General features: G+C 46.6%; 1 protein-coding gene across 1 annotated transcript in view; it reads right to left on the bottom strand.

Moving 5' to 3' along the window:
• SLC25A39 (solute carrier family 25 member 39) overlaps positions 1-9,934 on the bottom strand; it is a 31,787-nt gene extending 21,853 nt beyond the window's left edge. Inside the window, exon 1 of the mRNA XM_019501026.2 lies at positions 9,853-9,934. The gene's annotated coding sequence lies outside the window, so the exon portion shown is untranslated. The remainder of the gene's footprint in view (positions 1-9,852) is intronic.
• Between the last annotated feature and the right edge of the window lie 3,779 nt (positions 9,935-13,713).

Genomic DNA, 13,713 nt, shown 5'->3' with positions numbered 1-13,713 from the left:
CCCCGCAGGCCATTTTATCTGGCCCGTGGGGCCCCTTAAAAATTTAGAAAAGTAATATCTGCCCGTGGCTGCCTGTCATGTGGCCCTCGATGGCTTGCCAAAACTCAGTAAGCGGCCCTCTGCCTGAAATAATTGCTCACCCTGGCTTTGTGACTAAAACAGCAGTAGAAGTCAGGACACCTGGGTTTCCTTCTGGGTTTGAAGAGGGGAGAATGATTTACTGATCAAAGTGGTAAAAATTGGTTCTCTGATAAATGGTGCTTAGTATATTGGCAATGAGTGCTTGGTCTTGTTTTTTGACTCTGTCTGTTAAGGGTCCAGGTAACCTCCTGAGCAGAGCCATCCCTAGGGTATGGTGAATTAGGGTGATCGCCCTGGGCCCCGTGCTTATGGGGGGGCCCGCAGAGCTGGGCGGAGCGGCCGCTGCCCCTCCCGCAGGGCCCACCTGGAGCTGGTGGCTCATCTCCACGCCACAGAAGAACCACAGAGACCCCCCTCCTTTTTGCAGGGGTACCATGGACCCGCGCGGTGTTCAGGGGGCCCCTGAACAGGCTGATTTGCCCCAGGCCCTGCACCCCACTAGGGTCGGCTTTGCTCCTGGGAGCCCCTTTCTACTCCGCTTCTAGAGCTTTGTGAGAACCTCTTCAATCTGCTTGAGTGTCCACCTCATTTTACATAGTGTGGGATTCTTCTTTCCCTTCAAGTATGGGTATGTTGAAGTCCTTCTCTCTTTAGAGAGAGAAGGACTTGGCTGACCAGAGAAATCCAGAGCAGCCTACAGGCCAAAAGGGGAGCACATAAAAAGTGGAAACAGGGAGAGATCACCAAAGAGGAGTATACCTCCTCTGCTCATGCTTGTAGGGAGGCAGTTAGACAGGCCAAAGCTACCATGGAGCTGAGGATGGCATCCCAAGTAAAGGATAACAAGAAATTGTTTTTTAGATATATAGGGAGTAAAAGGAAGGCCCAGGGAGGAATAGGACCCCTGCTAAATGGGCAGAAACAATTGGTGACGGACAGGGGGGACAAGGCTGAACTCCTCAATGAGTTCTTTGCCTCAGTGTTCCTAAGAGAGGGGCAAGACAAGTCTCTCACTGGGATTGTAGAGAGGCAGCAGCAAGGCGCCAGACTACCATGTGTAGACCCTGAGATGGTGCAGAGTCACTTGGAAGAACTGGATGCCTTTAAGTCGGCAGGCCCAGATGAGCTTCATCCGAGGGTACTGAAGGCACTGGCTGATGTCATTGCGCAGCCACTGGCGGGAATATTTGAACGCTTGTGGCGCACGGGCCAAGTCCCGGAGGACTGGAAAAGGGCCAATGTGGTCCCCATTTTCAAGAAGGGGAGGAAGGAGGACCCGGGCAATTATAGGCCAGTCAGTCTCACCTCCATCCTTGGCAAAGTCTTTGAAAAAATTATCAAGGCTCACATTTGCGAGAGCCCAGCAGGACAAATTATGCTGAGGGGAAACCAGCACGGGTTTGTAGCAGGCAGATTATGCCTGACTAATCTAGTCTCTTTTTATGACCAGGTTACGAAACGCCTGGACACAGGAGGAGGGGTAGATGTCGTATACTTAGACTTCAGGAAGGCCTTCGATACAGTATCCCACCCCATACTGGTGAGCAAGTTAAGAAGCTGTGACTTGGATGACTACACAGTCCGGTGGGTGGCGAATTGGCTGGAGGGTCGCACCCAGAGAGTCGTGGTGGATGGGTCGGCTTCGACCTGGAAGGGTGTGGGCAGTGGGGTCCCGCAGGGCTCGGTCCTTGGACCGATACTCTTTAATGTCTTCATCAGCAACTTGGACGAGGGCGTGAAGTGTACTCTGTCCAAGTTTGCGGATGACACAAAGCTATGGGGAGAAGTGGACACGCCAGAGGGCAAGGAACAGCTGCAAGCAGACCTGGATAGGTTGGACAAGTGGGCAGAAAACAACAGAATGCAGTTCAACAAGGAGAAATGCAAAGTGCTGCACCTAGGGAGGAAAAATGTCCAGCATGCCTACTGCCTAGGAAATGACCTGCTGGGTGGCACGGAAGTGGAAAGGGATCTTGTAGTCCTAGTGGACTCCAAGATGAACATGAGTCGGCAGTGTGACGAAACCATTAGAAATGCTAATGGCACTTTATCGTGCATCAGCAGATGCATGACAAATAGATCCAAAGAGGTGATACTTCCCCTCTATCGGGCGCTGGACAGATCGCAGTTGGAGTACTGCGTGCAATTCTGGGCACCGCACTTCAAGAGGGATGCGAATAACCTGGAGAGGGTCCAGAGAAGGGCCACTCGTATGGTTAAGGGCTTGCAGTCCAAGCCCTACGAGGAGAGACTAGAGAACCTGGACCTTTTCAGCCTCCGCAAGAGAAGGTTGAGAGGCGACCTTGCGGCTGCCTATAAGTTCATCACGGGGGCACAGAAGGGAATTGGTGAGGTTTTATTCATCAAGGCGCCCCCGGGAGTTACAAGAAATAATGACCACAAGCTAGCAGAGAGCAGATTTAGACTGGACATTAGGAGGAACTTCTTCACAGTTCGAGTGGCCAAGGTCTGGAATGGGCTCCCAAGGGAGGTGGTGCTCTCCTCTACCCTGGGGGTCTTCAAGAGGAGGTTGGATATGCATCTAGCTGGGGTCATCTAGACCCAGCACTCTTTCCTGCCTATGCAGGGGGTCGGACTCGATGATCTATTGAGGTCCCTTCTGACTCTAACATCTAACATTAGATAGACCTATTTTGCAAAGGCTCAGCCCTTCCTACTGTATATAGGAAATCCAGTGACTGTAGCAGTTCTCCATTGTCATATTGAATGAAATAGTTTGAATGTTTGTAATGGTTGCCCATTAGCCAGTTTCGGGAAGAAGATAAGATTTATCTCCTTATCTAGGTCATTGTTTTGGACTACGTGCGGAAGATCCAGACTTTGCTCAAAGTTTTAACTCTTGAATTTTATCTTTAGAGGTCTTTAACAAAGAGAACCTAACAATGACCCTTAACCAAATATCCCGAGTTCCAAGAAATCAAACCCTAGAGCCTTTTGACAAGATTGGAAAGAAAAGGTCGCTTGCAATGATATGGAAGTTCCCCAAAGTAATTAAAATGATCAGCAAAAGAAACTAATTACCAAGCAAAAGAATTGTAAAGTAAGATCCGAGCCCAAATTTGGGAGTAGTGACAGGTTTGGGTAGGAGGAGCCCAGGACGGCAACTCACTCAATAAAAACTGTAACCTACTGTCCCAATTTGGAGGTGACTATACTTGCAGAACAACGAAGGAAGAATCGCAAGTGTAGGCTGGATCAGACTGATCACCTGAACCACCCTCTCCGTGAACACGAATCTCTTAGTTCACGCTGAAGCCGTGGAGCACCCGAAAGGGACTGAAGGAAGGGGACTTAATCCTATCACTGCTGAGACCAGCCCATTGAATCGTATTGCTGAGGCGAGCCTATTGAACTGTACTACTGAGGCCAACCCATTAAACTGTACTACTGAGGAATGAAACCATATTTAGGTGTTTGGCTCCTTGGAATTCTAGGATTGTAAGTATATTATGAAAAATAATAGTATTGATTCAAATTTAACTTTTAGTTGTAATTGTAGTTGTTTTTGTAATACTCATTCTTATAGCATTGTTTGGGAAGGAAGTGCATTCGGAGCATTGTTTCTGATATATGTAATTATTGTGTTCTTAATGTTTGTGGTATTTCTTAAAGCTAAGCAGTGTTATATGCGTAGCAAAGAATTTTAAAATAAAATTGTGTTGTATGAATTAAGTGTGTAATCATTGTGAAATCGTGCAATCAACTAACTACTCCCCCAGACAGTGCATCAAAACAAATCAGTAAATTGTGTGGGATCTTCTCTATTCCATAACCCACTAGAGACATCCATGTCAAGAGTTGTGCTCCTAGAAATGGACTCATTCTTGCCAATGGCTTAGTCTAGATCACTAGTTCTCAACTTTGTTAGAGACTCAAGGCACCCACTGGCAAACGTCAGTTCCTAATTACCACTCATATTTTGACTATGGAAAAATACTAGAGGAATTCTTCTGTTGCAAAGAACTCAGAAATCTCATAGCAGATCACAATATTCTTGACACTGTGGATTCCTATTTGAAATCTCTGGGTTTATTTTGTTGATCAAGTTAGCATGCCTAATTGTGTTAACATGGCCACAGTACTCTGGTTTAGAATCACTGGTAAAGAGAGACATAGACCTATTGCTTTCTCTCTCCAGCCTCCCCTACCCTCTGAGGATAATGAGAGAAATATCCTGTGTTAGTTCCCCTGATTGTCCTGATGCTGTTGGGGTGGGAAGGTGGAGAGGAATGCAGAGTGTCTGAATTAGAGTAAGTGCTCTGTTGAGACCATTGCTCTGTCTTAATCTAATTACTACCATAGCAATCAATTAAGTTGTGGAGATTGGTGAGCAAACTCCAGTAATTGAAGCTATTTTTGAGCTTGAGGGTAGAGAAAGTGATTGCTTGTATGTACTTGGGATCTAATGTATCATGATTGGCTGGGCCTGGAAGTGTTTTGATTTACAGAAACCTTAAGGCCTAGTTTCCTCACTGATGTTTGGCAGGAGGATTCACTTGGGGTGAGAGGTGGACATATTCATTGATCCCTTGGTCTCATGCTGTTTTTGTTTGTGGTACCCAAGGCTGAGCACAACTTTAAAGTTTAGCCTCCCATTTCCACTCAGTTTCACAACCTTGGGGTGCTCCTGGATTCTCAGGTTGCAGCAGTAGCTTGGACTGTCTTTCATCTCTCCTAGGTGTAAACCATTCTTTCAAATTGAGGTCTAGCCACCACCTTTCATGCTTTTCAAACTTTGAAGTAGAGTGCATTGCAGTGGTCCATGTGGCACCCCTTGAGAACTGTCTGGAAGCTGTGGCTGGTGCAGAATACAGTGGCCCACCTTCTGTTAGGGGTGGGTTGCCAGGAGCATGCTACTTCAGTGCTCCAGAGTCTGCACTAGCTCCGAATAGTTTTCCAGGTGCAATTCAAGGTGCTAGTCTTGATCTATAAAGCCCTAAGTGGCCTGGGTCTTAGGTATCTAAGGGACTGTGATCCTTAAGCCCAACTGAGAACAACCTCTTGCAAGTACAATCAGTGCGCTGCGTTCACTTGGGCAGAACACAGAATTTTGCACTTGGTGTAAAATTGTTCTCGGTGGTTGCTTCTTGGCTCTGAAGCGCCCTTCTGCTTGAGGCTGCCAGAGTCTGAGCCTGGACATGTTTTAAAAACACTGAACACCTTTTCTAGTTTTTTTGGGCAGGCTTTTAGCAGGTGGAATTAAGCTTGGGTATTCTTTGGGGAATTGTTTTATTTTATCTGTTTTAAGACTCTTTATTGTAAGCTGCCCTGAGCTCTTTTGGGGAGCCTAGCATAGACATCAAATGAATAAATAATAAATTAAATATCCATGAACCACATCCCTTGGTTCTTAGACTCAAGGTTAGGATTCTGTGGGGCCTGCTAAGAGAGGGGGGAAGAAAAGGCTTCACCACAAAGGAGCAGGGGAATGGAGAGCTACATGCCCCTCACTCTGTCTGAGAATTTGTCTTGAGCCTAACCAAAGTACCTTCTCCTGCCTTGGGTAGGCCTCTACTAAAGGGTGGAGAAGTTGGTTGTTTTGGTCCTTGGCTCTGTGGTTGAGGTTGCAAATGAATAAGACTCTAGTGCCTCTACTGTGCATTTTTTGGAATGTGGAGTGAGACAGCATCAGCTGAGAATTACTGTCTATATGACCTAGGCTCACACTGCAATTTTGGTGAAAGGTCCTGCCTCTTATCCCATTATCTGAGTTAGCCGAGCCCTATGTTCCTTGGCATGGTACCAACATCTGGGAACCAGCCATGTTTATGTGCCCTCTGCATTAGGCAAGGGGCTGAAACACTTGTCAGGGTTAGAGGTGCACCAATAGAGATTTTAGGGGCTGATACCTATAGCCGATTTTTAAGGAGGCATATCAGCCAATACCAATCTGATTTCCAATACAGCAACTGCATCCAGCTGGTAAGTCTGTTGTGGTGGAAGGTGGGGGGGAGGGAGGGAAAGGGTGTGGGGGGGGGCAGATCAAGACCCCTGCTGTGAGGGAGGAGTGGGGCTGGGGCAGGCACTGCGGCTTGTCTGGGGGTGCGGGGAGGGAGGTGGGGTGGCTCCCACTGCTGCATGCACCCTGGGAGGGCAGGGTGTGCCCCTGGATCTGTGCGGGGCAGGGCAGGGCGGGCTGCAGCTATGGGCTTGGGCTGGTGCTGCACGGGGCTCTTCCTGGTGGGGGCTGGGCCAGGCTGTGCTTGGGGCGGGCAGCAGCAGCACTGGAAGCGGGGCTACAGGGGGTGGGCTGCAGCCACCCCAAAATTCACCTCCCCATTGCCCCCCCTCCCAGCGCTGCTGCTGCCCACGAGTGCAGCCCCAGTCTAGCCCTTAGTCCCCCCTCCCCCCCCCAACATACACATACACACACACACACACACACCAGGAAGAGCCCAGCACAGCCCCAGCCCCACTCTGCAGTGGCAGCCCACCCCATCACACACACCCCCGTGCCCTCCTGGGGTGCATGCAGCAGTGGGAGCCAAACCCTTTCCGTCCCCATGCCCCCTGAATGAGCTATAGCTCCATCCCACACCCTTCCCCACCCCTGCTGGGCAGCGCATGCCCCTGCCCCAGCCCTACTCCCTCCTCCCTCACCACACAGGAGTGTTGATCTGCCTCTCCACATCCCTTCCCTCTTCCCTCCCCTTCCACCACAACAGACTTACCAGCTGCACGCAGCTCTCCATGCTGCTGGGCTGTGCTCCTTGCCGCCTACGTGCTGTGCTGCAGCTGTGCGCGTGCATGGGCATTTATGTGCCAAATTATCTGCCACATCAGGCCAATTTCTGATACAGTCAATTTTCTTTATATCAGTGCCGATCCAATATTGGACCTATGTATCAGTTCATCTCTAGTCAGGGTAGTTTCCCTCTGAACTCAGATAGAGAAATAAATGGAAAAAACCCATAGAGTTAGCTTTGAACAGGAGAGTCTCTAGGTTTGCACTCCAGGGCTCCCCAAATGCCAACATAACACACAATCTGTAGCCAGTAGGAAATTTTCAATAAAACACCCCAAATTGGAGATGGTGTACTGTATGCTATTCAAAAGATCCAGCATCAGGTTTAAGCCATGTCACTCTGAGCGCGTTTACACAAAATGTTTACTGAGCAGTTGACTACTTAACTGTACAGTAAATGTCTATTGAGTAGATGTGATATCTTTTATTAGACCAGCTGAGTCTAATAAAAGATACCACATCTACTCAAAGAATCTTGCCTGCCTATGTCCTTAGACCAACATGGATAAAACCAAAAACCCAGTAAATGTCTCAGCATCTATGCTAATTACATTAAGCTAATAAACTCCACAGAAGGATAGTACTTGTAAATACTTGTACTTACAACTACTACCCTACTATGGAGTTTTTTCGTGTGCAGCAGTGCACATATAGACACTGACCTGGCTGTCTGGGGCAGGCGGGTTCTTCAGTGCAGGGGCTGCCTGCCAGCTAGTCCCATGCTGAAGCACCCTTGTGCCCCAGCCAACCCCTCTGCAGCCCTCCCCCTGGAGCCCCCTGCCAGCTGGGGCTGCTCTGACCCAGCTCTGTGTGCTGCAATCCGGGCACATGTATAAACCATGCACCCAGGAGCTTTCCAGAAACAATCAGCTATGGAGCAATAAGTTCCACAGTTTACTGCTGTGCACTAATGGCACATGTAGATACACCCTCCTTGAAGGATGCTAACCCCCCTGTCAAAACCACTTTGATTTCAGGACATCCAATCTCCCTTAAGCCTCAGTTACAGGTAAAAAGTAGGGCAGGGTGGCACCTTGGAGACTAACTTATTCAGAGAGGCATCTTCTTATCTTCACTGTCTAGTCTCCCTAGAATTAAATGTTATTTTCTCCCTAGAATTAATGTTATTTTCTTTTAGTGCACACTGTTGGCATATCGGTATTCTCTCTGATTCACACCTGCTCTCTTGTAATTTTTTCCCCAAAATACTTCACGTGGAACATAAAATAACAATGTGGCAAGGTTTACCCACTTGCCCACTGTGGCTGTGGTAGCTCTTGGACTATATAGAGCAACTTCTTTTTCAACTGGTAAGATGCATTATTCTCCAAGGTGTCTTCATTGGTATACCTTTGCTCAAGTAAAGGACACATCTGCCTCTGAGTACCTCTGTTGGTAGATGGCTAACCATCACGTGCACATCTTTAAAGCAGTGGCAAGAAATGGGAGTGAATACTCAGAGTTGCATTACTGAACAATGACAGCAGATGGTGCCCAAAGCCATTCTAAGATCAGAATTTATATACTGAAGCATTTTGAAGCTGCATTACAAAATGTGGTTCTCAGAATGACTGGGTTATGTGATTGCTTGGTTTATAATTTTTTAGAGAGAAGCTGAACGCCTGTTCTGGAATTGTGCTCACTTAGAAATTACACCAAGGAAATACCTGAGTCCCTGTAACAGCTTTCTGTGACAGAAAACCAACCTGGAAGAGTCTGAAAATCTGTTACTAGTTGGGAAAGGGGCAGCAGTATTCAGCCAGAGGATCCTTTCAGTGACACAAGAAGTACTTGTTACAAGGTAAGCATGAGCAGCACGGAGTCCTTTGTTGTGCATCTTGTTCAGTAAATGGTTCTGGCCTATTTGAATTCTGGAGAGTGAAGGCCTCAGTCTAACCTCAACAAGTCCAGACTTTCCACAGTGCCCTGTGAATGGGTTTCAGCTCTGGAAGGGGTCACCTTTCTTGTGATGACAGGGACTGGAAGGCTTTTATCTCTCTATGGAGGTTGTTAATAAAGGAGACAAGTAAAATCAGCTGTGTTGGACAGCTTTCCACTTCCAAAAATCAACACTGGAAATTCAGCTGAGCTGCACAAACTCACTCTACATAGGCCACTGAACAGCACTGAGCATAGATGTTGGATACTGTCAACTTGAGCGAATGGAATCAAGGGGATTTTGTATACAAACCCAACTCATAATGCGTGCCTTTCATCCCTCTGTAGTACTGTGTCTAAGGTTTCAATTTTTTTCAGGCTTAGATGAACTAACTCTTACAACTGGGGAGATATTATCCTCAGTTAGGGTTGCCAACCCTCCAGGTTTGCCCTGGAGTCTCCAGAAATTAGATATAAATCTCCAGGAGATTGCTGAGAGTCACCTGGGAGATAAATGATAGGGCATTCATTAAAATAAATATTAAATGTTGAATCCAATTTATACAGTAGTCCAGTGGGTTTTTAAATATAATAGTCTTGTGCATTTGCTTTCCTGATGTAAAGTCTGTGCACCATAATCTGTAACTGATATACACAAGCATGTGGGCACATTCATGTTGTGTGCTGCGAGCACACTGGCATTCTGGAAACCTCCCAGAATAGATTAAAAAAGAGTTGCCAACCCTATCCCCCAGTGCATACGTCAGGAATCTGAAGCAGAGAGAGTCTGACAGGTTTGCCGAAGATCACACAATGAGTTAAGAGCAGATCCTGGAATCTTGTAACTCTCAAACCTGAAATCTAAGCACTTGACACTGCTTCCTCTACACATGCGAGCATTGCGTACTCTGGGATGCACTAGGCCGTGCACGACTGGTAAATACAACATTCAGTTTAAAAAAAGATGAGGGTCTCATTGAGACATAATTTCTGTTTCCAAATCACAGGCTCCTTATAGGCTCTATAGTGCTCTTCCCATATTACTCTTAGCAACATTTTACCTTTAAAAAAAAAAGTGAATTTTTTTGCAAGCTCAGTAAATGTATAAGACAGGGTGAGGGCATTACCTGGCCTCAGGTGCATGATTGGTTAACAGCAGTTCTGCTCCTTCTCCTTGCAGAGGTGCTCAAAAGTGGAGAGCAAAGCTGGCACGTCTCCTACTAAACAAGAGTCCTTGAGAAAAAGACCTTGCTGTGACTGTTTTCTGCTGAATCATTCTGCTTGCTCGCAGCCTGTAGTCTTGAACACGGACCAGATTATTTTTCCCCTGATTACACATTTGCAATCCCATTAATTTTGGCAGGGTTTGTATATGGGTTTTGTGTTCTCTTTGCCTTTCTGTGAATGAAATGCAGATTGATTTTATTGCTTAGAGAAATGTGTGCCTGCAGTACACATGCACATGGTTAATTTCAATTTAGCGTAAATTAAACCAGCTAAATTTGAACACCCTTTCTCAGAGCCTTGTGCTTTAAGCTTCAGAGCCAGCACCGGGTATATCTGGGATGGTGTGAATCCTAGCCTTCAGAGAAGGCCTGATCAACACCATGGTCATTTCTCAGCACTGTTAGTGCTGAGGTTGTACAACAGGGGGAGATTGTGAAAATTGCAATGAGGATATGGGGCTAGACTCTTGAAAGTGTTTGTTCTTACTGGGTCCCTTATGGTCTGGTTTCAAAGCATCATGAACTGAGCTCTTATGAAAATCTGGCCCATATAGCCTGCATGTGCTTTATTGGTTATGTCCTTTTAAATAATTTGGGTGGACACTGCCTCTGGGGTCCTGTGCTAAGGAAAGGCCTATTTTAGGCAGCCTCCCTCCACATGCTACATAGGTTTTGGAAATATGCAAGTTTCCCACATCAAATGATAACATGACATACATACAAGGACTTTGTCTCAGGTTAAAAATGATCTGCCACAAAAATGACAAATCTGCTACCAAGAAGTTGCTGTTTAAACTCCTTTGTCATGTTGGGACAAATTTACTGTCTGGCCTAATAGGGAGTCCCACAATCCCACTGTGCTCTGCCCCTCTACTCCCTGCACCCCCATCCCTTCAAGGGAAGATAGGGAGGGAGAGTAGCTGGCCCCCTGACTATTACAGCCTGTCCAGGGACAAGCTGTCGGGAATGTTTGCAGGCTGGCTGCCCCATCTCCATTGCCAGCTGGCGACGACTAGGATAGGGCTGCCTGAACAGCGTTTTGATTCCCAGGCTGCAAGTGGGCCCTGAAAAGTTCCCTGCATACCTGCAGCCTAGCTCAATAGCCAGTCAGAAGGGGTCCTGGATCTCAGGCTGCAAATGTGGGGAATTTTACAGAGTGAAGGGGCTCCCTGCAAGCAGGGGAGGCAGGGGCTAGTGGGGGTTGAGACCCTGATCAGACCTGCTACCATCAGGGACTTGGAGAAATCACTATCACCCTTACCACTGGCAGCACCGGGCATTTTAAAAGGATCCCAGGCAACCCAAGGACATTTGCCGGACAGCCTGATGACTTTCAGGCTGCCCGGGAGCTGGGTTCACTGACAGGCTCCCCTGAGGGTGGGGGGTGTTATGTAGCACCCTCCTATCGCTTTCTGGCTGGAGTGCCTGCCTTTGTTGCACTCCAGCTAGGGGGCTCTGAATGTGTGACTGCCCAAAGTGTTTTTCTTCTGGGTTTTTTGTAGCACTACCAAAAGAACATCTGGAGGCAGCCTTAAAGACTGTCAAGGGCAATAGCACATGGAAGCATTTCAGAACCATATATCCTGTTCCCCTTACTAGAAAGTATTATGGAATGGCTTATTCAGTTGCATAAGAATTCCTTTTTTAGATCTAGTATACAGAGTTGCACTGGTTTAATTTAAAGAATTATTTTTAAGCTAATTCAGTTAACCAAATGCAGAAATACAGTGTGGACACCCATATTTTGTTTTCAGATGGGTTTAAGCTAAATCCAAAAGCCTCCCCATCCTCCCCACAAATAGAAAGAAGGGTGTTGTAACACTCTTGACACTGGAGAGGCAACATCTCCTCTCCTGGCCGACAACTGGACCCTTCCTTGTTACCCCCCCCCCCCCCCCCCGCCTGCTCTTAGGGTTTGCGCACAGTGTTGTCTCACCTGCCACACCTTGATTTATGATTTCACAGGGGAGGCTGCCCCCAGGAGGCAGAAGTGGTTTTGGGTCCTTGTCTGTGCTGAGGCCTCCCTGGCCTTGGCCCACTCTAATCTAGCTGGGTTTTTCTGCCCGTGAACCAGGCCAGAGCTCCAGAGTTAACACTCATATGCTTATAAGAAATGTTTTTACCATCTTTAATTAAAAGTTGTAACAAACTGTTTTTTTTATGTAAAAGATGCCCCTGCCAGCAGCACAGCACTCCCTAATGTCATGTAAACATTATGGGTTGGTACCCAGGCAGGGTACTAACATACAGGTAATGACCCAGTCCAGTCTTTCTTAGCTTACTGGAACTGACAGTGGTCTTGCCTCTTGCAAAATGAGTCTTCACGAAATGACTTGCCTCTTGACACCAAGATGCCCTTGAGGAGAAAGAAGAATTAAGTTTCTCTTGTAGCAGACATGATCTGCCCTCCTTAGTGTTAATAACTCACCTTTACTGATTTCACTGTCACATCTTTATCTGAGAGAAAAAATAACAGGGCTTGTTTAAAATGAACAGACTGGGAGGAAAGAAAGTATTTATAACCTTCTCTGCCCTCTACACAAGCCTCCCCCCCACCCCTCCTTTTTTATTTGAGAGGGATTTTGTTCAACTTTGACACTTAGGTAGTTGTCTGGATACTTGCTTCTTAGGTTTTTCTTAGACTTACCCAGTTGGATATTACTTTCCTGTCAAAGGATGATTACTGAGATGTTCTTGGCTGGGATACTGTATGACCTGCAGAAAGGTGTGCAGAGGTATATGCTTCTTCCTTAAGTGTTAGAGAGCCTTGTTAACAGTGCTGGGGGAACTTCCACAGATTTAGAAAAGAAAAGACACTTCAAGGGATGAAGGGATCCTTTTGACCTGATCTTGTGCTGCCCATTTGAAAGTACATAATCTTCTAGATCCCCATCCTGTTCCTGATATCTGCCAAGACCCTGTGCATCTGCAGGGGTGTGAAGAGATGTCCTGCTTTTGGTAATGAAAAGAAGCGGATTTTTAGTCAAGCCACTCTCTTATTTTTTTCCAGTGAAAAAAGGCACTTCACTAAAATAATCTCCACTAAAGTAATTAAAAATATACCTTAGCCATGACGATGTTGGCTTATGCCTTTAAGAAAGCTGTCTTTGGAGGATTTATATATTATTCCCATTGGCCAGTGCCAGGAGATTTGTTGATTAACATGAGCTCATTCCACCAGGGGATCAGAGCACTCAAAAGCACTCCAGGACTTGCACTGTTCCAGCAATTCCTGGAATATCAATGCATCTTTTTCCAGCTGCATTATTGCTACAGCAGCAGTCCTGAGCTTTGTCAGATCTTCAGTCAAGCACTGAAAGCAGGTAGTGCATTTCTGGTGCTATTGTAGCAGTCTTTGGTAGATATGTGGACTAGTGTCAGAGGCTCATTGCATATCTGCTGGAGAAGTGATGCAGGTACCCTCCCTGGAGAGTCTCCTTATCTCTCCTGTGCCTGGTGAAGGGTGCGTGTGCCCGAAAGCTTGCAAATCAATAAAATAACTTGTTTGCAAATATCTAGTTGGTCTAATAAAAGATATCACCTCTTCCACGAGTTTTAATTCCTTTTGCCTCTAGACCAGTACGGCTACAACCTGGATACTTTATCTGACCATCAATGTTAAACAAATGACAGTTACGGGGGACATTCAGAACCATAGGTACCTACTCTGTGGGTGCTCCAGGGCTCAAACATCCATCAAAAAGATAAGCAGGTGCTCAGCACCCACAGAGCCATGCTTGCAGACATTAAAAAGAAAAAAGA

This window comes from Alligator mississippiensis, chromosome 4 (assembly GCF_030867095.1).
Source record: "Alligator mississippiensis isolate rAllMis1 chromosome 4, rAllMis1, whole genome shotgun sequence".
NCBI lineage: Eukaryota > Metazoa > Chordata > Crocodylia > Alligatoridae > Alligator > Alligator mississippiensis.
This window is presented reverse-complemented; position numbering and strand designations above follow the sequence as displayed.